At 49.0% G+C, this 6,000-nt stretch overlaps 1 protein-coding gene across 1 annotated transcript in view; it reads right to left on the minus strand.

Moving 5' to 3' along the window:
* Nucleotides 1-1,728, minus strand: part of LOC135391619 (uncharacterized) — an 83,912-nt gene extending 82,184 nt beyond the window's left edge. Inside the window, exon 1 of the mRNA XM_064621938.1 lies at nucleotides 1,722-1,728. The gene's annotated coding sequence lies outside the window, so the exon portion shown is untranslated. The remainder of the gene's footprint in view (nucleotides 1-1,721) is intronic.
* Between the last annotated feature and the right edge of the window lie 4,272 nt (nucleotides 1,729-6,000).

Here is a 6,000-nt window from a genome sequence, read left to right on the forward strand (position 1 = left end):
GAAATGAACTAGGGTTTGCTCGAAGTAACGTGTCCTGCTTCGAAAGCTGGACTGAGAGTGAAGGATGCGTGTAGTGACAAAGACGTTTTGTGCCGAGCTAGTTGGTGGGAATGATGTGTCTAAAACGTTCCCACCCCTATTACTACCAAGTGCAGGGTCAGCCGGGGGTGACAACCGCACCATGGTGCGACTTTGTAATTTGGACAAATCACCCAGAGCTACATCATTCGATATCAGTATAAAGAATTTATTTTGACAAAGAAACGTGGAACGAGATGAATGAAGGCCTAGCATACTTTTACAAGGCAGCAGTCATACCAGAACTGTTAACACGACGCATTAAACGTAAAGAGCAGCAAGAAAGCGGCGAGCTGGTGATAATTGATCTTCGTAACGAACCCTGGGACTGGGAAAATAACACACAAAACACGAGTCTCACACACAGCTGAAAGCTTATTTTACCCCACACAGATATATACATCAAGGGGAAGGGGGGAGATAAGGGGAAAGAAATATTGTCAACTGAGCCCTCCATTAAACGTCTAGGGTTTCTGTACACGGACAGGAGTAGGGTATGTGCCCTTTCAGCGGTACGAGAATGGGTTTTATGTGGTTGAGCAAAAACAACCCGTGAAGCTGAAGATAAGAAAACTAAAATTAGGCAGCTAAGAACTACATGCACTTGTGCGACCAAAATAAGACAAACCTTCGCAATCTTCATTTTAGCTGGAGTACGATATGTTATTCGCGACATTTTTTATAGGAGCAATCTGCATGTCAAAAGCATCCAGGCTTTTGCTATTTTTCATAGAAACTATGGCTGCAACAATCTCGTTTTCGTCAACAGGGAAAAAGGAAAAGTGATTGGGGGCACTGGTAAGTGACAAAAGCTGTAGCCAGTGTTGGATCTTGACACATTTCAAATTGATTAACAAAGTGCGAATTAAAGCATTCCGCCATGTCACACCCAGTTAATGTGGAGCCTTCATGTGTCACACTGTCAATGCCAGTGGACCGCGGGTTTTTGCCCAGGAGTGCATTAACATTTTTCCACAAGTTGTTTTTGGAAATTGAGGAAAATAGACTGGTGCAGTAACTCTTTTTCTCAGTCTAATTGCAGAGGTTGCATAATTCGTAAGCTTCTTGTACTCAAGTAAGCGCTCCTGGTTTCTGTATTTTAAGAACGCCTTGTACATTTTATCTCGTCGTCTAACAATTTTCATGATTCCGGGGGTCATCCAGGGCTTTCTATATTTTTTATGTCGTGTCTTAATAGCCACCGGAAAACATTCTTGATAAATTTCCAGGAACTTGTTGAAAAAAGCGTTGTATACTCCTCTGGCTGACACATACGTGCAACAAAGCTCCAGTCACAATTCATTATTCTAGCACGAAAAAGATCAAGACTATCATCACCTAACGACTGAACTAGATATTGCTCCCTACGCCCTTGGTACACTCGCATTATGTGATAGAAATATTGGAAGGTGATCACTTATAGTAGCTTAGATCACTTATAATAGCGTATAGGAAGGGAGTTGCCTTAGGACAGAAGCCGCCGATATTTCGAACAGCGACTGTTCTTCTTCTCTGTTTGAAATATCGGCGGCTTCTGTCCTGAGGGAACTCCCTTCCTACATCTCTACCGGTTCGCTGGATTTCTACCCTTATAATAGCGTATGTTCTTCAATAAAAGGTATTGGCGATATCCTTTAACTTACTTGTGGTGACAGAATTCTATGCCCCAGAAACACCGTTTCCTCAGTTCTTGGTCCGGACACTGGTCCCAGAAACACTTTGTTCGCCCAAAACATTTTGCTGTCGTTATACAGCTTCTGGAGAAAATTGCCCAGAACCTTTTTTCCGGTACCAGGTAAGCCACGTGTGATGAAAAAGATACGTCCGTGTGTGTTCAGGAACCTCACACTCTCGCTGTCCGTCGTAAATGGGAAGTGAATACAGCACCCGGGTCGTCGATGTCGTCTGTGGGACCTGCCCTGCCGTCAAACTCCATTGCATACTTCAGAAGGAACGTTCAGGAGATTCAGAGGCAGCAACAGAAGTTGCGTCTACTTCTCAATCGTCTGCTATAGGCTGCGAGCCGCTGTAAAGTTTCGGAATAAGATACGAACCCGGGAGGCTAGGTTCATTCAGCGTAGAGATAACTTGAATCGCCGAGATAAGTAATCAGAACGCGCCTATACTGGACACGCACAGTGCTGCCTGCCTGTCCAATAGACTTTGTCCACCGGTGGTTGCCATATCTTTCTCACAGGAATTCGCACGGTCAACGCCACCTAGATAGAGAAGCCCTGCTTACTCGTCGACGTGGCGTAACAATTAAGAGTCCGCCCAATCAGGACCGTATTTTCACCGGCCGTAGCTAATCACCAACGTGATTTAAAGGTTGTAGTCATGGAGACGAGCCGCCGATAGCCGCATGGGCAGCCACAGAAAGCCCACGTTTGCGCCACTGACTTTTACGCTCCTGGCTTGATATGGAAAAGAAACTGATTTTATTCTCCGCGCACCTTGTCATTATTTCAGTTGTGAGCATAGCAACGGTCTGACATAATTTAGTTGCTTATTCGTATAGCCAGAGCTAGCAGGATACCAAGCTAACCACTGTCGTCTGCGAGTAGTGAACATCCCCACCTACTAAATGGGAAAACAATGATATTTCTCTTAAGACTGATTTTCTGGAAAGCCTGTTGCACTTTTAGTCTAGAGATTCAAATTTGCGACTTAGACGCAATCATGTGCTAGTTTTTGAATGCGCAGAACGGCGAATCGCGGTAGGAGACGAATAGACGACTTCAGGAAATCCCGGAGCGCTTAGCGCCGCTTTGAACAGTGGGAGCTTACTAATACCATGGTCCTTCTATGCTCCTTCTATAGTATAGAAGGACCGTGCTAATACAAAAGAAACGAGTGGCCTCCAAATTGTTTCCATTTCTCCCATACCTGTCCATTGTCAACGACGTGTCAATGTCAGCGAAACGCGAAGGATTATTCTTTGTCCTTCCACTCAGTAAGCGCCCAGGACGCTGTGCGTGCGCAAGGAGCACTGGGATTTTCTGAAACAATCTATTCTGACTACTATTCGTCTACGTGACGAAGGAGGGAGAAGCAGGGGCGGATCCAAGAGGGGGGCGGTTGGGCGATCACCCCTCAGAACGTCAGTGTATACATGGAATTTCCCTCTCTCCCCTCTCCCACTACGCGCTCCGACACAGAAACCGCCCCTCTCCCCAAAACCGAGGGTCTGGATCTGCCCCTGGGGAGAAGAGGCATTAAAGGGACGGTCTCGTACCCCCTGTCCCTCTCATAAAGTGTACCATTCGATTGCCCTTTTTTGAAAATGGAATATTGCGAATGTACCCGACAAAGCACGTCACGGTTATTGAATAACCGAATTAAATTGATAAAGATTGCAGAGCATACCGCGATCTGTGTTGGCAACAATAAGACCGGCAACGTCGCCCTGCGGGAAAGTCCATGATTGGATGCAGAAAGGGCGACCCGCGCACGACGTTTTCACGACGCAAGAAAGCCGAGGGCTCGAGCGCCGACATCTGAGGTGAACAGATCGGAGCGCCAAGCGCAGGAAGCGACGTGTCCGTCTTGACCAATCGCATGCTTGGCCGGAAACGACCGTCTGCACAGCCGCTCAGCTGTGTGGGCATAGACGGTGTGGTCGCGAAGTACGCGCAGGTGGAAGACAGAATGAAGTGGACCTGGCAGAACTCCTCCTTTCAATATGAGAGCGATAGCGAAAACAAGCGATAGCAAATCGTGATGAAATTTACTTTTTTTTTTAGAAACTGACAAAATTACATGGGTCATATGCTGTTATACTGCCTCAGTGTGAAGTATTCCGGTCTTTCGCGTTGCAGGATCTCGAAAACCTTCCGTAAAACCCTCCTTCCGTCTGCCAACGCCCTTGACGCCTTTGTGAAGGGATAATAGGCTCGGGAGGTAGCCCAAGTCCGAAGGGCTATTCTGGGAGTACGGATTTTCTAGGGAACCTGTTTAGAGAAAGCAGAGTTCCTGCTGGCCGCTAACCGACAAGATAAGGATGGTGGCGCCGCGTAGTAGCGGCTGATTCGACGCGATGGGGAAGGGAAATGGTGGGACCGTAGCCTTAGGGCCAGTTCTCACTTGGCGACGCTCGACGCGGCGTCGTGAGCGGGCGGCGGAAGTATAGGCGCATTTCCCTTTCAGCGCGCCCGTTCAGCGCGCGCGATTTTCATGTTCCCACCACAGTGGCATTCCGTCGTCCAAAGCAGACGAAAAATCAGGAAGCGTGGCCTTTCTGTGGCACCTTATTGGTCGCCAGTGTATCATTCTCGCCAACTCTCGCCGACGTCGTGAACGAAACCGGCATAGCAAATTTTTCGGCTCGGCGTCTCTCCTCTCCGAACGCTGGAAATGCGCGTCTATTTCCTCCGCCAGCTCACGATGACCAGCTCCGGTGGCGCAGCGGTAACGCGTGCGCTTGGAGACTGGGAGGTCCGCGGTTCGAATCCGCGGGCCGGCTGTGCCGTCTGGGGTTTTTCCTGGGTTTCCCTCAGATGTGTAATAGGCGTATGCCGGCACAGTTCCCCTGAAGTCGGCCCATGGACGCAGCTATCCTCCCCCCGAGCGGATTCCGCTCGGTCTTCCACTTCACCCTTTCCTCTCCACCACCTTTCCCTTCCCGAGAAACATGCCGCCTAATCAGGCAGGCAGACCTCTCGGGTTCCTCCCAACGACACTCCTCCTCCTCCTCCTCCCCTCCAGCTCCCCGTCGCGTCGAGCTTCGTCAAGTGAGAACTGGCCCTTAAACTCGCGAGGTCAACCATGCACAATCGGAGACGAACGGCGTGATAAGGACGGCGAGCGTGGCGCCATCTAGAATCGGGAAAATCGTGAATCGGAGTTGTTCCCCGACTGGTATGGCCTCTTAAAAAAAGAAAAAAAAACTGCTTCTTCTCTAAAAGCGACAGCTGTTGCGGTAGAAGGATTGAAGAAGACCGTCCAGAACACACTACGGGTGCAGCGATATCTAGGCCAGAAGGAAACAATGGAACAATGGCTAGCACAATGGCAATGACAATCACAATGGCAAGGACAATCGAACAATGGCTAGCAAGTGGGATGGTATGCGTTTTGTCGCTCCCGTGTCCCCAAGTATTTTATGTCGATAATGCCGCTTGGTCTGTTTTTCTGCGGATAAATCGTGAAAATTAAAAAATCGCCGCTGCCTAAACGGCTATACCTATGTTTCAGCTTCTTTCCGTAAGATGGCGAAACGGTCGAACGCGGCGTTGCAGAGTACGATTCTGCATTCAGGCTGCGTTCCAGTACCCCTCGACTGCTTCTCGACTACTCTCTCGACTACTCTCTCGACTACTTCTCGACTGCCTAGCGGTCTAACCGGAAGTCCCGCCATGTTAAGTCTCGTTCTAAATCTCCCCAAGTCCGCTATTCAGTCGGCTACCGCCCAGTGCGCGTCGATGCAGTCTAGTTATACGCATGACCATCTGACAGCCGGGATGGAGACGCGCGTTGACGGTACCAGCGTGCCCGCTGTTTCTGCTGGCTTTAAATGTAAAGTTGCACATAGTGGTATGTTTTTTAAAACTGCGTAGAGAGTTGCAACACATGTTTAGTTGTGAAGGTGACAGTTTATGCACGATGTCCTACAAACTTAGCGTATTAGAGTCCTGCTGCGCTTGCGCCGTACGCATTTCTTGCGTGAGCAACGAGATGGCGCCGCAGGCGCCTCGGCTAGGCAAGCCTGTTCCAATAGGCCTGTTGCGCTGGGCCAGGTGGCGCAACAAACCTTGTGTGTCAACGCCGCTAGTGGCGACCTTTTCAACACCCGGCCGCTCCCTAGCAGACGACACTCAGTCATCTACGCTGGCTAAATTGGTGTGGTGTTATCGTTTATCATCTGTTTTCTGGATAGAAAAAGGTCAAAAGGACCGAAATTTTTTTCTAAAAAAGTTGCTGAAA

This window comes from Ornithodoros turicata, chromosome 4 (genome assembly GCF_037126465.1).
Source record: "Ornithodoros turicata isolate Travis chromosome 4, ASM3712646v1, whole genome shotgun sequence".
Classification (NCBI taxonomy): Eukaryota; Metazoa; Arthropoda; class Arachnida; order Ixodida; family Argasidae; genus Ornithodoros; species Ornithodoros turicata.